The following is a 23,196-nucleotide window of genomic DNA, read 5'->3' on the forward strand; positions in this document are numbered from 1 at the left end:
TCCCCCGCGCCTGCCAGTGCCTAGCGTGGGGCTGTACATTTTTTTAAAACCAACACCTACATGGCGTTTATTTTGTGCCAGGTGGTGTTCTATGAGATTTACACGTAACAACTCATTCAGTCCTAACGATCCTATGAGGACAATACTACTATTTTAGGGAAGATAATTAATGGCCCCAGGTTATATAGCTGGTAACAAACGAATGAATGAATGAATGTACGAGCCTGAATGAATCAATGAATGACATAAAACAAGCTCACCCTCTAGTGAAGGAGATGGGTAGTTGTTAGAACAGAGAGAGACAAGTTGCAGCCCGGCAGCTGCGGGGGCCCGGAGGAAGGGTCTAACCTAGCAGTGAAAGAGGACAGTGAACTAACGGAGCACGAGTGGCCCAGAGCTCAGGCCCCAGGAGAGGCAAGTCTTGTTCTGGCTTATTCCCAAGGTGCTCACTCTGGTCCCTCAGCAAGGCAGGGTCTCTCCTCTTGACATCATTCCCCCTCCTCAAAGCCCAGAACCCCTCCGCTCACCCAGAAGCCATCCTGCCCAGCCTAGGGGCTCAGATCAGCTGTCCTGGGGCTCAGGTTCCCTAACCTGCCCCTGCCTTGGCCCCTGCATCTTCCCTGTCTGCTGGGCCATCCTGGGGACAGAGTGCCCGCGTTTCTTGCTCCTTTTATTTAAGCAAACAAATAAACCAAATGTTCTCAGCTTGGATGGGAGGAGGTGTCCTCCCTAATCCAAACCAAAGCTTCTCTTTGACAAGGGCCCCCTGTGAATCTTCCTGCCCTCTCACCCCTCCCCAGCACCTCTTCAAGAGCCAGCCCTGGGCTCCAGCACCTGGGGCTTTGAGTCACCAGAGGTGGTTCCCAAAGGACCAGATCAACAAGGCCTATCTGTCGAGAGCACTCCCAGAGTTGGAGCCAGGACCCAGCCTGCGGGAGGGCTGGCAGGGGCTGGGCAAGATACACTTTCAAGTTCCCTCCCAGTGCCAGAGCCCTAGGGTTCTTCACCAGTAACCCTGCCCTGGGAAGGAGGACACGCCCAAGTGTGCCCCAGCCACGTGGAGGTGCCTGTGTGCCTGTGTGCAATTGACATGTGCATGCCTGAGTGTGTGCCCACAGAAGTGTACCTCAGTGTGTAAGGGACTCTAAGTGCCTCCATAGGGTGGCTGTCTTTATGTGCCTCCGCGTGTGTTTCTGAGTGTATGGGTGTGTGTGTGCATGTCAGTAACTGGTGTCGGGGTCCCACATGGGTCTCAGTGTGCCTCCATGGCTGCGACGGGGCGTGCTTGTGTGCAGAGGGAAGTGACAGGGAACTCCGGCAGCCTGACATTCACTCCCTGCCCGTCCCTGGCAGCCGCTGCCTCGCCTGGCTCAGACTCTCGGAGAGGATTCTGGAACGTTTGAGAAGGCGGCATCCCAGCCCCTTGCAGTCACCCAGACAGGCCCACTGGGTGGGGAGGAAACTGGAGCCTTCGGAGGCTCCTGTGGGCCTAACTCAGTTACACGCTCATTACCCAACTTCTCCACTGTGAGCCCCGTGCTGCTGGGCCCTGGGCAGGGAACAGCGAGCACCCCTCCACCCCAGCTTGCAGCCTCCTGCCGGGTGCAGGGAAGGCTGAGGGAGGGAAGACCGGTCTGGGAGCCCCCAGCCCTCCGGGACCCCAGTGTGAGGGGAGTTACTGCCCTGCTCTCCGGGAGCCCTAACTGGCGGGGCAGTCCCTAGAGGAGCCTAGAGGCGGGCGGTCAGTTCATGCCCAGGAAGCAGACAAAGGCCGTGTGGCCATGTCTCAGCCCCGGCTGGCCCCCTCCTCCCAGCGCTCCTCTCGGAAAGTCTGCTCCTCGCCCCTCTGAGCTGGCACTCCGTGAGGGCTGGGGGCACAGCTGTCTCCAGTCACTAGGAGCCACCCTGGGAAATGGGAGGGACCTGACCGCTCTCCCCCCAGAGGAGACGTGAGACGCGCAGTTCCTCACACCCCCAAACCTTCACAATTAGACGTGCGGTTTGCAAAACCCAACGCCAGCCTAATGAGAAGCATATTGTCTCCCAGAAGAAGCTGGGGGGAGAGGAGAGGGCAGCTCCAGCACCCTGCCTCCCCAGGGAGGGCCTCCGAGCTGGAAGGATGAGGGCCAGCGGCCCCTCTGCCCATCCCTCCATCATCCCCCTCCACCTTCGCTTCCCCTGCAACAGGGTCCCCAGGCCTTTGCCTTCCCTCCTGGGGGGTCATTTGGGAGCCAGATGTGGAGCTCCAGCCTCTGGGAGGGAGGGGCACAGAAGGAGAGAGGGGGAGAATGGCCTTTGGAATCAAACAGATGGAGACACTGGAATGTGGGCTCCACCGCTGCTCACGAACTGTGATCTTGGGCAAGTTTCCGAAACTTTCTGGGCCTTTGTGCCAACATTCCCACTCCCAGGGGTGGCCCGAGGATGAAAGCAGATCTTTAATGCCACACCTGTGAATCAGCACCTGCCACATAGTAGGTGCTCCACGCTTGGAAGCTCTACTGGGGTGCCAAGGAGGGAAAAGACAATGGGGACGGGGGTCAGGGGGGGAATTTCTTAGCTAATGCTGAGGAGGAATAGCAAAGGCCAAGGAATAGCAGGCCCTGTGGGAGGAGGCAGGAAGCCTGTGGGAATTCCAGTTCTTTCCCGATGCTCCCTGGGGCCCCGGGCAGGTCTCAGCCCCCTGCTGTGGAGAGCCAAGGAGAAGCTGCAGGGCAGGGTCGGCTGCCCTGGCTCGGCTCCCAGCTTCACACTTACTAGGCATGACCTTGGGCAAGTCAGTACTCTCTCTCCAAGCCACGGTTGCCTCCTGCGCAAAATGCACAGGGCAATAGCCCTGCCTACCCCAGGGTCGCTGTCTGGACGGAAATGACCGCGAAGTGCTGCGGTCTGTGCCTGGCACCTAGTAAGCCTGCAAAGAAATTTCTCTCTCTCTCTCTTCCCCCTTAATCCATTTAAGATGACCTAATATTTACCAACCTAATCATTTTACGTTCGGTATCTTATTCAATCCTTAAAATACCCTATGAACAACCCAAAGGTCCATCAACGGGTGAAGGGTAACACGTGGTCGCCCATGCCGTGGGACACCACTCCGCAGTAAAAAGCAATGACGTGTGCCACGACATGGACAAATTTCAAAGCATTCTGAGAGAAGCCAGGCACGGAAGACCACATATTGCATGATTCATTTTTATGACATGTCTGGTAAATGAAAATCTATAGAGACAAAATAAATTAGTGGTTGCCTGGCTCAGAGTGGAAATGGGGGTGTGATTGCAAGTGGACACAAGGGATACTTTAGGGGGGATGGAAATGTTCTAGAATTGGATTGTGGTGACGGTTGCACAACTCTATACATTTACAAAAGATCATTGAATTGTACACTTAAAGCAGATGGATTGTATGAGTGAATATTATGCCTCAAGAAAGCTACTTAAGAAAAGAAAGCTAGGAGATAAACCTTGCTAGCCCTTTTGCCCTTAAAAAGTGCATAGTAAATTTCTGGAATTCAATGCCAGGTTTGTTTGCCTCTAAAGCTCACGCTCAGGTTCTTTACTTTGGGAGATTAAAAAAAAAAAAAAACCAACCAACATGAGACGGACATTCTATGACTCCAGTTTGTTTTCCACTTGGTAGCCAAGAATTGGTGTAGAGGATTGAGGTGACAAGTAAGGACGCAGGGCCTGGACCCCAGAAACAGTCATCCCCAGGGAAGGGGCCAGACACTCACAGCCCTGCCCTGCCTGTGTGTGGTGGGGACGTCCCCGTCACCGCTAAGCCATCTCTGCACATTGTCCTTTCGGCCACTCTCTTCTCTCTATACCTACACACACACGCACACATGACATACATAAAGCCATATTCTGAGCACCTGTCAAGTTCCACACATTGCATGCAGTTGTACAGACATTATTTCTGTGCATCACAGTGACATTACAAAGTAAGGATTATCACTTCTATTTTGCAGAGGAGCCAACGGAGGCTCACGTAGATGAAGTGGCTTGCCCACGCCCACGCCACTAGGTACAGGTGTGACTTTAAACACAGCTGGGCGTTCCAAAGCCTCCGCCCTTCCCAGTACTCCCAGCTGCCCTGAATGTCCCCTCCATCCCTGTCGGTCTCTGTCTACCTCCTTCTGTCTCTGTCTTCCCAGCTCCCTCTTCCGTCTGTCTGTCTTTGTCTCCCTTTGCTCGCCTCTGTCTCTCAGCCTCTCTGTCTCTCCCTCTGTGTCTCTGTCTCTGGCTCATTTATTTTTTAATAACCACAATAATGAGAAAAGCTCCTTCCCGACCCTCCTGGGGAGGGAGACAAAAGGAGGGGAGCCGGGGAAGAAGGGGAGGGATAACCTCCCCCCTTGCTCCTGAGAAATTTAATAAAAGGGCCTGAGAAAGTGTTGGGCTCCAGGGCCGGCCAGTACCCTGGGAAAGGGGGCAGCCCCTCCCCCAGCACAGACAGGGCTCTGCACGGGCCTGGGGTCAGGCCCCCCCTTCTCCAGCTCACAGGCTTTATCTCTCCCCTCCCTGCTGGTGGGAGCAGTTCCCCCAGCTAATCCGCCCCTGAATATGGTCCACACCAGACTCCCTCCCCTTGACCCAGACCTGCGTCTTTCCCAGGAGAGCAGCTCAGAGCTCAGAGGGGAGAATCAATCACAGAACTGCGGCCCCTGGACTCACAGGAGGTCAGGCAGCGCAGCCCCCCACCTCTGCGTGTCCAGCCCCCAACCAGCACCGGTGTAGAGGGGGCTGGGCCTGCCCACCGCCTTCCCTGCCTGCAAGGTGCCTGATGCCAAAGTGCTCAGGCGGCCCTGGTGGGAGAGACCCAGCCCTCCTACCTCGGCCTCCTTGGGGGCCAGCACTGGCCAAGACAGAGAGAGCAGGTCATGGCATCCCTCTCCCTCCAAGGGTCGCTTCCTCAGGCAGGGGCTTAGCAGGTCAGAGTGGAAGAACAGCCTGGTCCAGCCTCGGGGAGAACCGACGGGGCATCTCAGGGGGCAGGGAAAGGAAGCCCAGCTGCTGCAGAGCGGCTGAAAGGGACCCACAGAGAGGAGCGGTCAGGGTGCTAAGGTGCAGCCAATTCGTCACATAGGACATCGAGGCCAAGTCCCACGGTGCAGGTGGCCCATCCAGCTCTCCACCCAGGAATGTGCTCCCGGCTCCTGTCTGCCCAGAGAGGCTGTGGGCCCTGCGGCTGCCCAGGCACAGTCATCCTGCTGCTCCCAGGTGTCTGGACAGCCCTTCCCATGGTGGGAAACCACACTCTGGCAGAGCTGACAGCGTCTGCCACCTGGCCAGGAACCAGAGGGAGGGCCTGGGGCCTGGGACTGAGCATGCATGCACATGCTCATTTGCTGCACCCCACACTCCACCAGGCCTGGGGCTGCAGCCCAGGGATACCGGGAGACTAATAACAACAGCCCGTCTTTGGAGGGCTTGCAAAGCGCCAGGCACTGTGCTAATGCATTGTCCCACTAGACCCGCAAGCAGTGCCATGCGCCATCTGCACTTTAAAGATGAGAAAATTAGAGGTACAGAGAAGTAAGGTTACCCATCTAAGGTCACGGCCAATCCGTAAGAGAGCCACAGCTCAGACTGGGCATTGAATGGAGCTGACTCCGGGGCTCGCCCAGAGACAACGAGACACCCTATCTGTCACAAGAAAGACAAGAGGAAGTGAAGCAGGGCTGGGGTTCTGGGGTGCAGGGCAGGCACAACAGTGGGAGCCAAGGGATGGAGGGTTCCCCAGATGGCCTGAGCCAGAACTCAGCCCTACCTTGTTAGCGTGGGAAGGCAGAGTGGTGAGCGCACAGGCACCGCCGACAGAGCCCGGCTGCAGACGGCCTCTGCTCAGACCAGCTGCCTGCCGGTGGGCAGCCAGAGACAGCCCACACTCCTGGGCCCCCCTTGCCTGGTGCAGAAGACCCTGGGCAGAGGAAGTGAGAAGGGGCCAGGAGGTGGAAGACGGAGACAAACGCATCTGCAGCTCCCAGCCAGGGCCTGCACGGGGCATTGTGGGGGTTATTAATCGAGGCCAGCTGGGCAGCCCCTGACTCACCTTGAGAAGCCAATGACCTGGCATCCTAGAACCTTCTCAGAGAGCTATGGCCATGGGAAGTGGAATATACTGCCCCGTAGGGGAGGCAGGCCTACCCCGGAGTCTGAGCCTCCAAGGGCCCCCCACCTGGGCTGTAGGACAGTGCAGGGGTGGGGGTGCTGGCTACTTCCTTTTCTAAATCTGCAGGAAGGATAGACAGCAAAGGCTGGAAAAGTAAGACATCTCCCAAATACCTCACCCCCACTGGCAAAGCACTTGGTGCCTTTGAAGACCTTGTTCAAAGGCACGAAGGAAGACCCTTCTTTGTTCTCTCAGATTATTTTGATCCTCTAATCCTTCAAGATAGGAATTATCATCTCCATTTAAAAAAAGAACCTGAGGCCCAGAGAAGTAAAGAGCTTTGCCTGAAGACACACAGCCAGTAAAGAGCATTGCACGGAAGCTGCGTCTCCCAGCTCCTTGCCCGATGTGTGGAGACCCCCGGTATATGCTGGAGTTGGAGAACTTGGGGGCAGCCAAACTGGTCCTGACCGCTTCTCTCCCCAGTGGGCAGCTGCGGGTGGACAGGCACAGCTCCCACCTTGAGTTTGGCACCAGCCCCATGGTAGCTGGTGGGCGAGCGGAGGCTCTTGGAACACGTGTTTCCACTTTCACTGGCGCTGGGAACTAATAGCAGAAAGACCTGTGAAGCTGCTAATGGGATAATGGAGAAAGTATTTATTTATTTTTCGAAGGAGGCCCGTGAGGATCTGGGGCAGGCCCAGTGTGAGGCTGTGGTGGCGGGAGGTCAGCCCACCGTTAACAGGGATTAAGCAGACACCGCGGAATGAGGGGGCTTTCGGAGCGGGGGCTGCAGGCAGGCCCGGCTGGGTGCTCTCCCGGCTGCTCCCCTAGAGAGAGCAAGGCTGGACCCAAGGATCGAGGACTTCTAGGTAGGGGCTCCATGCTCAGTGCTTTCCTCCACATCTGCTCCCTGCTGCCCGTGTCCAAGGTACAGGCCCCGGGAGGTCATCATATCATCCCCTGCCCACAGGCAGGGTCCCCAACAGCTTCCCGAGGAAGGTCTGGGCAGCTGCCTCGCCAAGTGTGCGGCTTTAGGAGGGGGTGGGCCGTATCACTCCCTCAGCTGGAGCCAGGACCATCCTGGGGAGCTGGTTCTATTGATACCTGAGAAGAGTCTTCTTCGGGAGCAGGGCACAATGGGCCTGCCCTCCTTTGTGCCCTATTGAACTAGTTGTCAGCATCTTTCCGGACGATCGCTGCCCTTGGACTTCCCAGCCCAAGCCCACTTGGGAGCCGCCATTTAGCTTGAGGGAGAGAAGTCCCTTGGAGGTGGTGCAGTCCAGCAGCTTTCAGGCTGTGGGTGTGGGAGAGGTGCTCAAAGGCACAGGGGAGGCTGGGCAGGTGGGACCCCGGGTCCCCCCACTCCAACCAGAGCAGTGCTGCCTTGTTTCATATACTGACATTCTGCCTCACATTTCTCTCCAAAATACTAAGGTGACTACTTCTTTTTTAAAAAATAATAAGCATTTTAAAATCTTGGTTCTCCCCCACGTTATGCAGGTGAAATAACTCAGACCTCAGAAGGGACTTGCCCAGGTCACTCAAAAGTGGAACTTGACTGCGAGTCACCAGCCTTCTGGTCCAGAACTGGTCCCACTACCCTCTGCTAGAGTAACCAGCCTGACTTCAGGAAAACCAGAGAGAGGCTAGAAACAGCTCTTTCGGGAGTAGAGAGGTGGGAAGAAGGGTTTGGGCTGATGTTCCCAGGGCCCTTGAGAAGTATTTCATCTCTGGGCCCAGCGCAAAGCCTGTGTTGTGGAAGAGGTGGCATTGAACATTGGGGTGAGGGGGGTGAGGATGGCGGGGACCCATCTGCAGTTGGGTTCTGGCGCCACAGACTTTGGGGCTGACCCAGACTACAGATGGGGCCCTTCCTCCCTGCAGGGCAGCCCCTGCTGGAGGCCCCTTCTTTCTGGCCTACCCAATGGCGAGTAGTCCTGGCCCAGGTTCCGGGTCCTCTGTCTGTCCAAGCCAGCCTGGTTGTCTCCTCTCCACCCACCCAGGAAGGCTAAGGGTCTGGAAACTCCCACCCTGACTTTGCTTCTGTTGCTGCACCTAGTAGGTATTCTAGGATTCCTGATACCCCACATCATGCACCCAGCTGGCACCCCCATGCCCTGGGGAGGCCTGGCTGCCCAGGGCTTGAGAGCTCACCCTTCTTGGTTGTCAATGCCTCTCCACTAGGAAAGCTCTTAAGATTCGGGTCAGACACAGGCCTGCTTTGCCAAACCCTGTTCACCACAACTACATTCCATTTCCTCAGGAACGTGTGCTTGACGCTTGTCATCATTTCCAACCTGTGCCCACCACAATTCACTCTCCTGGTCCCTCGCGCAGTCTCTTCCCTGGGGAAGCAAGTGAGTGACGCCCCTCTACCTCCATGCTGCCTGGCTCTGGGACAGCAGGCTTAGTTATTCCAGGAGATTTAGGCAAATACTCGGAAGAACTTCCTGACTAACAGGGCCTTGGAAACTGGAACAGGAGTTCGAGGAAGACAGTGAAATAGTTGGCCCTGGAGACATGCTATGGGGAGGAGCCCTGAGGGGCTGTCCAAGGTGGAGGTCGCAGCCCCAGTCCCCAGCCTGGCCACAGGCCCAGAGTCCGTGCTTCACCCTTTTGCTTGACAAATATTTGTCAAGCATCTCCTCGGTGCCAGGCACCTACTGGGTTCTGGAGAAGAGCAGGCAGCAGGAGACACAGTGCCTGTCCATCCTAGGTCACCCCCAAGAAATAGCCAGAAACCTTCAAGATAGTGCATTGTGCTGCAATAGACAAAGAATCGGGCCAGGACACCTGACCCAGTCTAGAGGAGACTTGAGGAAGACTTCTGGAGGAAGAGACTCAGCTGGGGCTGGAAAAGGAGGGAAGGTGGTAAACAGAAGAAGAGCTAGATCCTGGTGTCCCACTGAGGTACACCCAGAAACTCAGCTGGGGTGGCATCAATGAGCTTTTCTCCTTTCATTGGAATTTTTCAAAAATGGATAGCCCCATGAAGAGAAAAATAAAATTAGCAGGTCACATGAATGACCAGCACCCTGGGTAGATGTCCCTCTTAGCTTGACATGTTTAGTCCAGTGTTTGGCACATAGCAGGACCTCAATAAACATTTGTTAAAGGGACGAGGTATTTGGTCAGTCTGGAACTCAGTCTTCCCACTGGCCCTCTTTCTCCTCCAAACCTGCAATCTGTCTCAGCTTAGAGCCCTGCCTGGAGAGGATTAGCCTTCAAACCATCCTGCGTAATGTATTTAGCAGGCCTCACTCCCAAAGCTGTGTCCTGCAAAGAAATAAAAACAGCAACGGCTAACATGTTCTGCGTGCTCACCATGGGCCGGGCGCGGTGCTCGTCTCTTTACACGCGTGGCCCCATTGAATCCTCATAACCACCACAGGACGTGCCATGATCCCCTCTGATAGGTGAGGAAACGGGAAGAGAAGTTATGTGTTCACCCAAGGTCACACAGCCCGTACACGGATGATGGAAAGAATCATTTTGTGTGTATCTATGGGGTGTCAAGCATAGTTGGGGCCTTTAATTCTTAGAATAATTAAGAGAAGCAAGTGTCAATCATCCCTGCAGAGTTAGGTAACTTGCCCAACCTGGAAGCTGCTCTTCTGGAATTCGGCTCCCAATACAGTGCTCTCTCGCTCTCTCCCCCCTGCACCCCATAAGTTCCCCAGGACCTTTCCTGAACTAGGGTGCAAATAGCTGTACCCTGGCGAGCTCTGGGAGGGAACCAGCTCCAGGAGGCGAGCTGGCCCGGTGACTTGCCAGCAGGATTTATGTCCTGTCCAGGGCAGACAGTTTGGCTGCTGTATGAAAGGCTGAACAGAGCTCCAAGATGGAACTTATTTCCATTAAACGATCACAAATGTCAGGCAGCACGGCCTGGGAGCTCCTTGCGCACGCACCCAGCCGGCGGGGGGCCAGGCCGCCCATAAGGAGCATGCTCGCTGACCTCATGGTTACTCCTAATGCAATTAGAGCCCACTAGGAGACAGAAGGTTCCAGTGCAGAGCCTGAGCAATGTGCTCTCCAGGGGACACGGCGGCCCCTCCCGCCTGAGAGACGGCGCTGGGACAGAGGGTGTTGTTCTAATGAATTGAACGAGATCCGTTCCAATGCAGATGGATGAAGAAATTACCTGCAGATGTGACTATGCACAACGATTGTGACTGTCCGGCCTGTCACGCAGGCTTGGGGAGCCGGGGCCTCTTGGCGTAGGGTTCACTCCACGCAGCCCCCTGCCTCTGGGCAAGGCAGACTTGTGCCAGCCTGGGCAGATGAGTGGTTGCTGCCTCTCTTGGGCCTCCCAGCCATCAGTGCTTCTTGGGCTTGTGTTGTCCAGAGGCCCAGCTGGCAGGGTGGGACTCCCCAGGGGTCCTGGCTAATGGCCTGGAGAGGGCTTCTGCAGGGGCACCCGGGAAGCAAGCTGCCAGTGGTCCTCTGTGCCCACTCTGGAGAGGCCGAGTCCTCTTCCACGTGCACTGCAAAGCCCCCCTCCCTGGGTCTTTGCATCCCTGTGCATTTCTGGATTGTATAAAATCAGATAACACATTTTTTACACACACAGCTATAGCAATAGTTCCCACACTAGAGACACAGGATCCATAACATTGGTTCATTGATTCATTCATTCCAGCACCCATGAGGCTCCAAACTCTGTTTCTGGCTGGGACAGAGCAGAGGATCAAACCTGGCCCGTGTCCTGGAGCAGCTCACCGTCCAGGAAAGGAAATGGACACATAAATAGCCGGTTACCGCAAAGTGGGATGGGCTGCTATACTGGACTACATGGTACAGCAAGTCCTCACTGAGCACCGTGGATAGGTTCTTGGAAACCGCAACTTCAGGCAAAGCGATGAACACCAAGTCCCCGAATAATGTTTTGTTTTGTTCAAAGTTGACGAGAAAAAAAATGTTTTGTCATATATCGTTTCACTTAAAGGTGCAGTTCCCAAGAACCTATTGATGATGTTAAGTGAAGACTTACTGTACGGTGGGCACTCAGGCGATGACTTGGTCAAGGAAGACCTCACAGAGGAGGTGATGTCTACACTGAGAAGTGAGCAGAGCCTCCGTGGGTGGGTGAGGGGAGACAGGTGTCACCAGCAGGAGACCCTGCGAGGAAGGCATGGGGCAGAGGAGAGCACACTGTGGAGCCTGGGAGGTGAAGGGGGTTGGCGGGCACACGAGAGGCCTCGGACACCACGCTGAAGACCCACCTTGGACTTGCAAACCTTTGAGAGACTCCTGGGGTAAGAGAAGCACACGGCTGGACTTCTGTGTTAGAGTGGTCTTGGCAGAGCGTGGCTGGAAGGAGAGGCTGGAGGCAGAGCTCAGCAGAGTCCAGGCAGAGAGGAGGGGAGGGAGGGACACATGTGCCACCATCTTGGGGACGTACATGCTGGGGTGGGGGTGGGAGAGGGGAGGAGTCGAGAGCCATGAGCTGGGAGGATGGGGGGGGCGAGAGGAAGCCCAGGCAGGAAGGAGGGGAAGGATCCCACCCGGGCATGGCTGTCCAGGGGTCAGGCTTCAGGGAACCAGGACTTCCGTCATGACCCTGGCTGCTCTCGGAAGGTCTGTGAGAGATGCTCTTCTCCTCTCAGCATCCGCCTCCCCACGTCAAGTCACAGTGTTAATTCCCACTCCCTTTTCCATCCATTTGCTCCTAATATGGAGAAGATAACTGGGAAACATTTGGGGAAGGTGTGAGGAGTCCTTTGGTGTTTTCTGAGCCCACCAGGCCCACGACAGGTGAGGGACAGTAAGTCTCAAGCCCAGGCCTGCCACTGAGCCCAAAAGCTTCCTCACCCCTGTCCTTGGGGCCTTCCTATACCTTCCGCTCTCTCCTCAAGCCTCCATGCTGCCCTGGGCCCCTCAGCAAATGACCTTGCCTCCTACCTGCCATCCAGATGACACTCCTGCTGGAACACACTGGAATGTTTCCATCCTTCGCTCCCCTGGTCCTGGTCCCACCTGTGCTCTAGGACGTTGTGTCATCAACCATGCCTTCCCATGGCTGCCACCTCCTGCCCTCCACCTACAGAACCGGCTCCTGTCTCCTCCCTCCCAGAGTGCCCCCTGCATCTGCTTCGACCTGCTGCCTTCTTCCTTTCCCCCTTGGAGGGCGCTGTGCCCTCACCTATCACATCCTCGCCTGTCTTCACCCCTAACCTGCTGCAAACTACTGCTGTCCCCCCAACCGAGACTCTTGTGACAGAGGTCATAGCCTGTGTGGTTCTGTCCTCGTCCCCTCTGCACTCGTGTCACCCCAGACCGTTCCTTCCTTCCTTCCTGAAACAGTCTCCTTCCTTGACTCCAGGCCCCCAGTACACCTGGTTCTCCCCTGGCCCTCTCTGCTGCCTCCTCGGGCCACGCCTGCAGGTCAGGATTCCCCGGTGAAGCGCCTCAGATGCCTTTTCTTCTCTCTGTACTCATTCTCCCAAAGTTTGATTACCACTCTATCCCTGACTCCCCTGGTGACCTCCAAACCCAGCTATCCAGAAGCCAGCTCGATGCCTCCCACCCTGACCTGTCCCATACCCTGTCTCCTCCCACCCACTCTAACACTCCTCCAGTCTTATGTCTCCTACCTTGGCGAATGGCCAGCAACCTGGAGCCATCCTCCCTTTCTCTCCCTGTGCCCCATTTATCACCAGGTCCTGTGTATTCAACCTTCCAAATGTTTCTGGAATGACTTCTCTCCATCCCCACTGCCACGGTCCTGGTCTGGTCCCGCATCTCACATCTGCACAACCTCCCAGTCTTCCTCAGCCTGAAGCAGGTCCCTGCCTACCTGGTCCCTCCGCCTCCCCCTGCATCCCCACCACCTCCTGTCTTTTGTCCCCCTGCCTTCCTGCTCTTCCCTGAACACACCAAGCTGGTTCCCATCCCTGAACTCCCTGGAAGGCTCTCCTGCCAGATCAGCAGTTCTCAAACTTTTTGGTCCCATGACTCTGTTACACTTTTTTTTTTTTTTGAGACAGAGTCTCACTCTGTTGCCCCGGCTAGAGTGCCGTGGCATCAGCCTAGCTCACAGCAACCTCAAACTCCTGAGCTTAAGCAATCCTTCTGCCTCAGCCTCCCGAGTAGCTGGGACTACAGGCATGCGCCACCATGCCCGACTAATTTTTCCTCTATATATTTTTAGTTGTCCAGCTAATTTCTTTCTATTTTTAGTAGAGACGGGGTCTTGCTCTTGCTCAGGCTGGTCTCCAACTCCTGACCTCGAGCGATCCTCCTGCCTAGGCCTCCCAGAGTGCTAGGATTACAGGCCTGAGCCACCGCGCCCGGCCTGTTACACTCTTAAGAAGCAAGGACTCCAAAGAGTTTGTTTGTGTTTATGTGGGTTTAGCCATCACTATTTACCAAAATAGAATTAAATTTGAGAATTTTTCCCCCTAACCCCTAGACCGCCAGGGAGAGAATTTTTTAAAACATTAGAATACACAAGCACACAGCCCATTAGCTGTCAGAGCGATGACATCATCACACATCACTGAGTATCCGAAAACTCCCTCGCACACTCGTGAGAGGATGGGAGTGGAAAAGGCAAAGAGCATCTTAGTATTACTAAAATTTTCACTTGCAAACCCCCTGCAGGAGTCTTGGAGTCCCCACGCCGAGAACTGACACACTGGACGGTCACGGGTCTGACTCGTTCACTTCATTTACGTCTCGGCACAAATGCTGCCTCCAAAAGCCTGCTCTGTCCCCTCATGCCCTCCTCGAGTCATTCTACCCCACTGCGACTTCCATGCTCTTTAGAGCACTTATTGCCACCTGAAATTGTTGTCTGGCCCACGTGTTTCTCCCGCCAGAACACTAGAAGCTCCAGGAGGGAGGTGTCCACACGCTGCTGTCACCTCGGAGGCCAGCTCAGTGCCTGGTGCCCGGAGCACACTCACAGAAAGGTCTTTAAATGAATGATTTGTATTAAAGCAGTTGTTGATGCGTATTCAAATCTTTCAGCGGGGGAAGGGAAGTTTCAAATTCCTGCATCCCAGACAATGAAGTCAGAATCTCAGGGGCTGGACCTGATGTTGCCCAGGCCTCCGTGTTTTATCAGGCTCCTCAAGTGACTCCAGCGTGCAGCCAAGAACGAGAACCGCTGGTCTAGATCCTGGCACCCTCACTGACGGAGAGACCGTCTATTCCTCACTGGGTCGGAGTTACACGGGACGCAGTGATGGCAACTGTGTCCTGCCGGTCTCCTGCTGGACCAGGCAGCCAGGCCCAGGGCAACGGGATGGAGGAAACTACTGGGCTCTCCATGGCAACAGCTACCCTCCTCGGTGGCCGGTCTCCAGCCCTTGGATCAAAGAGGTGGGATCGGCAGCGTCACGGGTGGCGTTGCTTATTCTCACAGACACGTCTGCAGGGCCTGCTGCGCCGGGAGCGTTTTCCCCATGCTGTGCTGTCGAATTCTGGGGCTTGGGCGACGCGCAGGGAACGACGATGGTTTCAGTGGACAGAGGGAGAAATCAGGCAGATCCGCAGACTGCCCTGGGCGGGGGGCAGGCTCCCCTTGTTGGCCTTGACTCTGAAGTGTAGCCAAGCTCGGCCAGGAAATGACACACCTATGCTCCTACCTGGGCGATGCCTCCCGCACTGAGCAATCACCACATCCCCTGCCCGCTTCTAGGAACCTCAGGCTGCTGCTAGGAACTGCTGCTCCCCAGAAAGGCTGAGGTCAGCCACCGCCCAGCCCAACGTAGCTCTTGAGGCTGGGGTGCCCAGCGGGTTCCAAGTGAGAGAAGAAAATTCACCCAGCACTGTACCAGGCACTTTCCTCACATGGGCTCGTTTCATCCCAGTGGTTCTCAGGGGGGAATAATGATCCCCATTGCACAGCAGAGGAAACCGAGGCACAGAGAGGTTAGGTGATTTACCTGGAGTCCATCAGGGTTAAAATCTCAGATTGGCTATGAGACCTTGGAGAAGTCATGTGGACGCTCCCCCAACCCCCCCCCCCCCAAATCAGCATCCTTATCTGTACAAGGGAGGAAGCAGTACCTACCTCGCAGGGTTGTTGTCATGGGTACAATGGCACTAGGCATAAGCATGAGGCAGGGAAACTGCTCAATAAATGGTAATCGTAATATTATTCATATTGGCTCCCAAATTCTGCTTTCCATTAGACCCCGCTGCTCGGAGGAAAATTACTTACTTTCTGTGATATGATTTGAAATGGTTTTATGTGTACTAGTGTGTTTCATTTTTGTAGCAGCCTATGAAGTTGGAACTGTTGTCCACCAGCCTCTGTTTGATGAAGATCCTGGGGTCTAGAGAGGTCAAGTCACATGCTCAGGTCCCATGGGGGTGAGTGGCAGAGCTGGGTCAGGAGCCCAGATGTCCTGACTCCCTGCCCAGGGCCTTCACCACACAGCAGCAGCCACGGAGGACTGCGGCCTACCCAGGCATCAAGGAGAGGTTACGCCCTGGGTTCTCTGGGCAGGAGGGAGACCGGGAAGCCCGAGGTGGGAGGGGATGCTGAGAGGAGGGTGGAGCTGTGTCCTTGATGTGGTGGCTGGGCTCAGTCAGGGCTGTCGCCACAGTCCTAGGGTTTGGCTGGGACAGCAACCACCATTTCCGCCGGTGTGGCAATGCCGGGTGGATCTGAGTCCGCCAGCCTTGCCAGGGAACCCAAGCCAGGAGAGCTGAGGTGGGAGAGGGAGGACGCTCTGCCCAGCCCAGCTTGTGGCTCTCTGCCATTGAGATAGGGGTCCTCTTCCGCCCTCTGCTTCACTCCCATCAGCCAGCCCGGTTCCTAGGCACAGGTAGCCAGGGACCACCTCACCCCAGCAGGTACCCGACAGAGGAGGCAACAGGCCCCAGCCCCAAGTCCTCCTCCAGGGGGAGGATAAAACCTACAATTAATTAAGAACCTACTGGGTGCTGGGCCGCCTTCTCTGTGCTTTGAATGAATTAGCGAATTTTATTTTTTAATAGCCCTATGAGTCAGGTCTTATTATTCTCATTTTACAGATAAGAGAGGTAAAGTCCAAGGCCTGCAGTCCTGGGTGGTAGAGCCAGGATTATACCAAAGCCTGCGATCTTTCCAGGATACTGGGGCTTTATAGGAAGTCACAGCCACCAGCAGCCAATCAGCTCTGCCAAAGACCACTGCCACCCCTGCACCACCCCCACCAGGTAGAGCAGGGTCCACCTTCTCCACACCAAGCGGCTGCAAAGGTCTCTGCGCCATTGCTACCACTTGGTCCAATTCCCAGGTGGGCTGAGCCCCTTGCTGAGCTGGTAGGGATGTGGGGATGGATAAGAAAAAGTAAAGTGATAAAGGGAAGTACAAGTAATGTGCTGAGAAAGGAAGGGTTGTTTTGACTAGTGGAATAAGAAAAGATACCACAGAGAAGATGGTGGCCAAGTTGAGCTTGCAAAAATAAGAAGGTGGGTCTCCTTTCCCACAGCTGGGAACAATGTCTGGCCTTTGAGGTGGAGGTGGGGGTTAAGGGCTGTTTTCTCTAGCAGAGACCCGAGACCCTCCACAGGAGCAGGCAGCTTCCTCCCAGTGGAATGCGTGATAGAAGTCTTTTCTGGAAGATGGTAAGAAGGGGCTGGGAGCCGCTGAGGATGACTTAATGAGTTGGGATTGGCAGGCACCTCTTTAGGGTGGTAGAGGTACTGTCATGTAATAGGGATTGGCTGTAACCAGAAGATTGGGCAACAGGGAGGGTTTGGGAGTGGGGCAAGGCCACATTCCTCATGGGCAGGCAAGTAACCTGCTCTGCACAGGTATGAACTTGGACTCGGAGGAGAGAGGATCTGTCCACAGCTCTGCGGCAGCAACATGCAGTAGGACCAGAGGGAAGCAGGGCCCAGTGCAAAACGAAAATCTGTTCAAAAACATTACGAATTTCAAGAGAATGACAGCAGAGCATTAAACCAACCTTGGGGACCCTGAAGCATGGGTCACACACCCACAAAGCCAGCCCTTAAGTGTGGTCCAGGGAAAGCAAGCAAAGGATAAGGCCACATGAAGGGCAGCCACAGGAGTCGCCTTCTGGCCTGGCAGTCTCCTGACCAAAACGAAGAGAACCCGCAAACACATAGGTGAATAACTGAGCTCAGCCTGGGGCCTTTCCTAGACTGTCCTAGACTGTCAGCATGCGCCACCGAAGCGTTTGTAGCTTTCACAAGTACCCAGTCCACCCCAGCCAACCAGCATCCTCCAAGAGTCCAGGTCTTGCCTTATTTGGAGGAGAGAGGGCTTTTAAATTTCATCTGTCTGCGTTGGGGGAGCTCTAACTGCTGGGAAAAGATGTCATGCTTAGAGACCATCTGGGGAAAAGGCCTCTGGAGCTGTTCCTTTAATTTACAGAACTGACAGCCGAGGGTAGGGGCCTTTGGCAAGTACAAAGGGTGATGGCCCAGAAAAGAATCAAAGTATTAATAACGGGCTTGGCTGGCACTGTCCTCCAGTCCCCCACCCCAGGGTTCATGTGGCTGGGAAGCCTGATGTCTCTGTTTCAACAATGGGATCAAAACCAGCTTTCAGAGCAACATAAGCCAGGGGTAATTTTTAGCACAGACGTAACTTTCTAGTTCCTTTTTCCTACCCCTCATTTTTCAGTTGCCTTTAAAGAGGCCGCAGAGAGCTGAAAAACAAATCCAAGTTTAAAGAGACAAGTGCAAAAATGCATACTGGGCAAGCGGACAGAGCCGCCAGCTGGACAAAATGTGCCTGGAAAACAGCATCCTCTGCTTGGCAGGTGCCAGGGATTTATGGTGGAGTTTTGCAGACGTTTCATCACGTTACAAGCCAGCTCAGGAGACCCTCATAAAACTCTGCTTATATGAAAGAACACACTAGCTGATAAAAGTCAGCTGCTGCCTATAAACGCGCTGCGGGGATCGCAATTGAGTAGTGGATTTATTAGTCTGGGCTCTCTGCTCTCCACGTTAGCATCAGAAGAGCAGGGCCGGAGCACAGAGGGTTGCTCCCGCTCACGTGATGGCCAGCAGGCCGTGCCGACCACCACGCCATCCCTCATTCTGCCAGAGGCCAGAGGGAAGACTCTCGCTGTGCTAAGTCACAGGGGTTCTAATCTTACATTCCCCTTTCTCGCCTCCCACAAAAACCCACAAAAAGAATCAGTTACTCTCTCCATCCACAGTGGTGCCTGCACCTCCTTGGTGACAGCACTTCTCGCCACGGGCTTGGCCATCTACCGTGTACCATTTAAATTTACCTTTGTATCGCCAGTGATTACTCCCGTGCTGGGCATACAGGGAGGCCTCTGAATGAACGGATAGGGACGTGGCAGACTAGAAGGCCCCACGTACCTAAGTGATCACTACCTCACCCCAAACAGCACGGAGGGGTTAGAGGGAGCCGTGCCAAGGTGCCCCTGGAAGTGAGGACTAGGCAGGTGCTGGGAAGAGGTGCAATGAAGTTATGAAGGCCAGTTTCTTCCCCAGAGAAGGGCAGCCTTTGTGGCTACTCTACCCAGCCATCTCTCACTGTGCTGCTTAGGTTAAGGCTGTTTCTCAAGGAAAGACCCCGCAACGGAATGAGAGGTACTTGTTAGGAATGAAGATACACTGGATCAGAGTCTCTGAGGCCGGGGTCCCAGTGTGCTCTGCCAGGATCCAGTCTCAGAAAAGTGACTTTCCTGTGCACCACACAGAAACCAAGAAGGAGCCTTCCAGGAACGATGGGGAGGAGGGAGAGTGCCTGGAAGGGGTACCCAGCCCCCGTCATTCCTTGAGGAGGACTGGCTTTCTCCTACCCGGCCCTGGCATACAGGCCAGAAGCATGACTCTGGCAGACAGTGCAGGATTCACTCCAACCATCTTGGCTGTGGGATCAGGAAGGGGGTAGCTGGCAAGGTTGCAGCTGGCCTGGAGAGGCTTGGAGACTGCATGTGCCATTGCCAAGTCAGACAGGATAGCCCTGCACTGGAGGAACCCTGTCCTAGGCAGGGCTGGGCGTTCAGAAAACCGCACTGTTGTCACAGCTGAGTAAGTATCAGGTGTGCTTTTGCCTCTGTGGCAGAGAAGGAACACAGGGGGAAAGACCCTTTCACCAGAACCAAGAAAATCCTGGTATAAATTCTGGCAATGTCACTGACTAGCTGTGGGCACTTAGAGAACTCACTGTCTCGGTTTCCTCATCTACCTAATGGAGGTAAGAGCTATGCACTTAGTAGGTGACTAATAAAGCTGAAGTGAGATCCTTTTGCAGTTCATAAGTGTGAGGACTGGGTTTTCACACTCACATGTGAGATGTGCTTCCATTAAACCTTGTTAATGACGTCAACACATTACCCGCCTGATGTAGAAAAAATATATAAAGCTTAAGTGTAATTTCAATCCCTTAAAAAAATGTCTTTCTTTTGAGACAAGGTCTCACTGTGTTGCCCAGGCTAGAGTGCAGTGGCATCATCATAGCTCACTGTACCCTCAAACTCCTGGGCTCAAGGGATCCTCCCGCCTCAGCCTCCTGAGTAGCTGGGACCACAGGCATACACCACTACACTCGGCTAATTATTTTATTTTTTGTAAATACAGGGTCTTGCTATGTTGCCCAGGCTGGCTTCAACCTCCTGGGCTCAAGTGATCCTCCCACCTCAGACTCCCAAAGTGCTGGGATTACAGGCATGAGCTACCACCCCAGCCTCAATCCCTTAAATTTATAAATTTACCAAAAACCCTCACATATTTCCTTTCCCTTAAACCTTACAACCCTGTAAAGATATATCATCATTTTCACTATAGAGCTGAGGTAACTGAGAGGGGGAATCACTTGCCCACGATCACATAGCTGTTAACTAAAAGGCAAAAGGCTGAGCTGAAACTTGAACCCAAGTCTAGGTGACCAACACATGCTTCCTCCCCTCGTCCCCAAACCTGCTCCTCCCAAAAGGCACTCTCTCTACCTTCTCATAGGGAAAAGAAATTATAAACAATCCAATGCTTGAGTAGACTGGGAGAGTACTTGGCTTCTCCCACCCTGATCAAAGTCAGACATAACACTGTCACCATAAAGCCAGGGCAGGCGGGAGTCCTCTTTAGAGTCCAGGCAACCCAGTAGCTTGGGACAACCTTTACTCTGTTTGAGGGAATAATCTTAATTTCTATGTGTGGATGGGGCAGAAACAGGAAAGAGTGAAACCAAAATTTCATGCTAACAGACTGTCTCTCACACTGACAGGGAAGGGGCTTCTGACCCAGCTGAGGGAAAACAAGAGAAAGAACTCACATTTGAGTTCTTCATCCAGCACCCAGTGGCATCTTAAAATGAGGAGTGCTAGTAGTCCCACTATGATTCTCCCTAAATTACTTCGTACATTTAATATGATTCCAGTAAAAATACTAACAGAATTTCTTTTTTTATTAGCAGGGGTAGGATTAGCTAAATGGAAAATTCTGGGGGGAAAAAGCCTAAGGAACAGGAGTGGGATGATAGGGAGGGTTGCTAAAACCTAATAGTTATTAAGACTTCGGAAACAACTTAAATGTCCATCAGTAAGGGGCCAGTTAAATAAATTATCGTATACCCAACAGAAAACTATGCAACTAGTTAAGAAAAAAAAAATAAGGACGCTTTTAATGTATTCATACAGAACAAACTCTAAGATACAATAAGCAGAAAAAAACAAGGTGCAAAATTGGGTATACAGTATGTTACTATTCATATAAAAAAAGGGAGAAAACATAAAAACATTTTTTGTTGTAGTAATTATCTACTGCTGTGAAACAAATTACCCCAAAACTTAGCGACTTACAACACTTATTATGTCAGTATACGTGGGTCAGTAATCTGGGCACAGCTTAGCTGGTTGCCTTTGGCTCAGGGCCTCACGAGGTTGTATTCGAGCTGTTAGCTGGGGCTGTGGACCCATCTGAAGGCTCAACCAGGGGAGGGAGGATCTGTTTCCAAGCTCACTCAAGTGGTTGGCAGGTACTGGCCTCTCCACAGGGCTGCTTCAGTGTCGCCCGTGACTGCCCCCAGGGCAGGTGGTCCAAGAGAGTGAGAGATAGCACCCAAGATGGAAGGAGCAGTCTGTCTTTATAACCTGTTTTCAGAAGTGACATCCTACCACTTCTGCAGTGTTCTTTTTATTAGAAGCAAATCTGTTAAATCCAGTCCCCATTGAAGGGTAGGGGTGTATACAAGGATGTGAATACTAAATGTGGGACCACTGGGAGCTGTCTTGGAGGATACCCACCACCACACTTAAATAAGCAAAGAATATTTCTGGAAGGATACACTAGAAATATTTAATATTGGTTGCCTCCAGGGCAGGGAACTGGGTAACTGGGGAAGAATTTTTCACTGACTATGCTTTTTTTTTTTTGAGACAGAGTCTCACTCTGTCACTTGGGCTGGAGTACAGTGGCCTCATCACAGGTCACTGCAACCTCCAACTCCTGGGCTCAAGTGATCCTTCTGCCTCAGCCTCCCAAGTAGCTGGGACTACGGGTGCACACCACCATGGCTGGCTAATTTTTCTGTTTTGTGGAGACAGGGTCTCACTGTCTTGCTCAGGCTGGTCTTGAACTCCTGAGCTCAACCGATCCTCCTGCTACGGCTCCCCAGAGTGCTAGGATTATGGGCGTGAGTCACCGCGCCCAGCCTAGATATGGTTTTGTGTATCTTTTTTACAATGTGGATATAACACTTACTCAAAAAATAAATCAAATTTATTTTAAATTTAAAAAGAATGAAAAGGATGGCATTTTAATAGAAAAAAGGCAAGAGGAAACAAAATAAAAACAATTATCCTTAAGTAACAGTTATTACTAAGCACCATAAACATATTTAGTTCTATTTAGTCAATACTTGTTTCAATAAGGGAAGTTTAAAATGCTCCTTATTACACACACATACACATGCAAGCAACTCCCATGTGTAGAACAAAATATACTCTTGAGCTAGGATTTAGAGCTCTTCATAGCTTGGTTCCAGTCCACACTCACTGACCCATTTCCTACCATGCCATTCTTCCACTTCCATCCTTCTATGAACTCATGTTACTTGCTATACGGAATTCGGAACTAGGAACTATTTGGTCCTCCCTGCCTTCCTTGCTACTTGCTATACAAAATATGGAACTAGGAACTCCCTCCCTCCCTTCCTTAGATGGGCCTCACTCTGTTGCCCAGGCTGGAGTGCAGTGGTGTGATCATATCTCACTGTCACTTCCAACCCCTGGGCTCAACCAGTCCTCCTGGCTTAGTCTCCCGAGTAGCTGGAACTACAGGTGCACACCTGTTTTGCTACATTGCCCCAGCTGGGCGTGGTAGCTCACACGTATAATTCCAGCACTTTGGAGGCTGAGGCAGGAGGACTGCTTGAACCCAGGAGTTTAAGACCAGCCTGAGCAACATAGCAAGACCCCATCTCTATAAAAAATAGAAAAATTAGCCACCGATGGTGGTGCGTGCCTATAGTCTCAGCTACTTGGGAGGCCAAAGTGGGAGGATCACTTGAGCCTGGGAGGTCAAGGCTGCAGTGAGCTATGATCGTGCCACTGCACTCCAGACTGGGTAACAGAGCAAGACCCTGTCTCTAAAAATAAATAAATAAATAAGTTTTAACAAGATATCAGTGATTCACATGCTCATGAAAGTTTGAGAAACACTGGTTTAAATCCTTCTCTGGTTGCCTGTAAGCATTTCTAGGGCTCTCTTTCATCTCTGTCCCCAGAGCCCTCCATAAGACTCAATACTCAAATATCTCTTAGTTTCTACTTATAATAATTATATATACAATTTTATTTAATGTTTGGAAAAATATATACCACACTATTAATAGTAGTTATCTGGTAGGTGGACCATGGTGCATTTCTATGTAATATTTTAATTTTTCATAATCAGAATGTATTACCTTTGTAGATAGAAAAACATGAAGATTTGGAAAAATACATGTAAAAGGTAAGATAAAATGTTAACTGTAAGATAAAACACATTCACAAAAGATATATAATGCATATAATTGTATTGAGCTATATTTAAAATATGAAAAGATAGGCAAGCTATATTAAGTTTAAAAAAAAAACAATTTAACAGTATGTATCGATACCATGTTTGTTCTTTAAAATAATTTGTGGA

The 23,196-nt window shown here is 52.8% G+C and overlaps 1 non-coding gene across 1 annotated transcript; it reads left to right on the top strand.

Moving 5' to 3' along the window:
- The first annotated feature begins 19,312 nt into the window (after window positions 1-19,312).
- Window positions 19,313-19,417, top strand: LOC138391219 (small nucleolar RNA U13). The gene has a single exon (XR_011234827.1). It is a non-coding gene; the product is annotated as a small nucleolar RNA U13 (small nucleolar RNA).
- The last annotated feature ends 3,779 nt before the right edge of the window (window positions 19,418-23,196 follow it).

Source organism: Eulemur rufifrons, chromosome 8 (genome assembly GCF_041146395.1).
Source record: "Eulemur rufifrons isolate Redbay chromosome 8, OSU_ERuf_1, whole genome shotgun sequence".
In the NCBI taxonomy this organism is placed as follows: domain Eukaryota; kingdom Metazoa; phylum Chordata; class Mammalia; order Primates; family Lemuridae; genus Eulemur; species Eulemur rufifrons.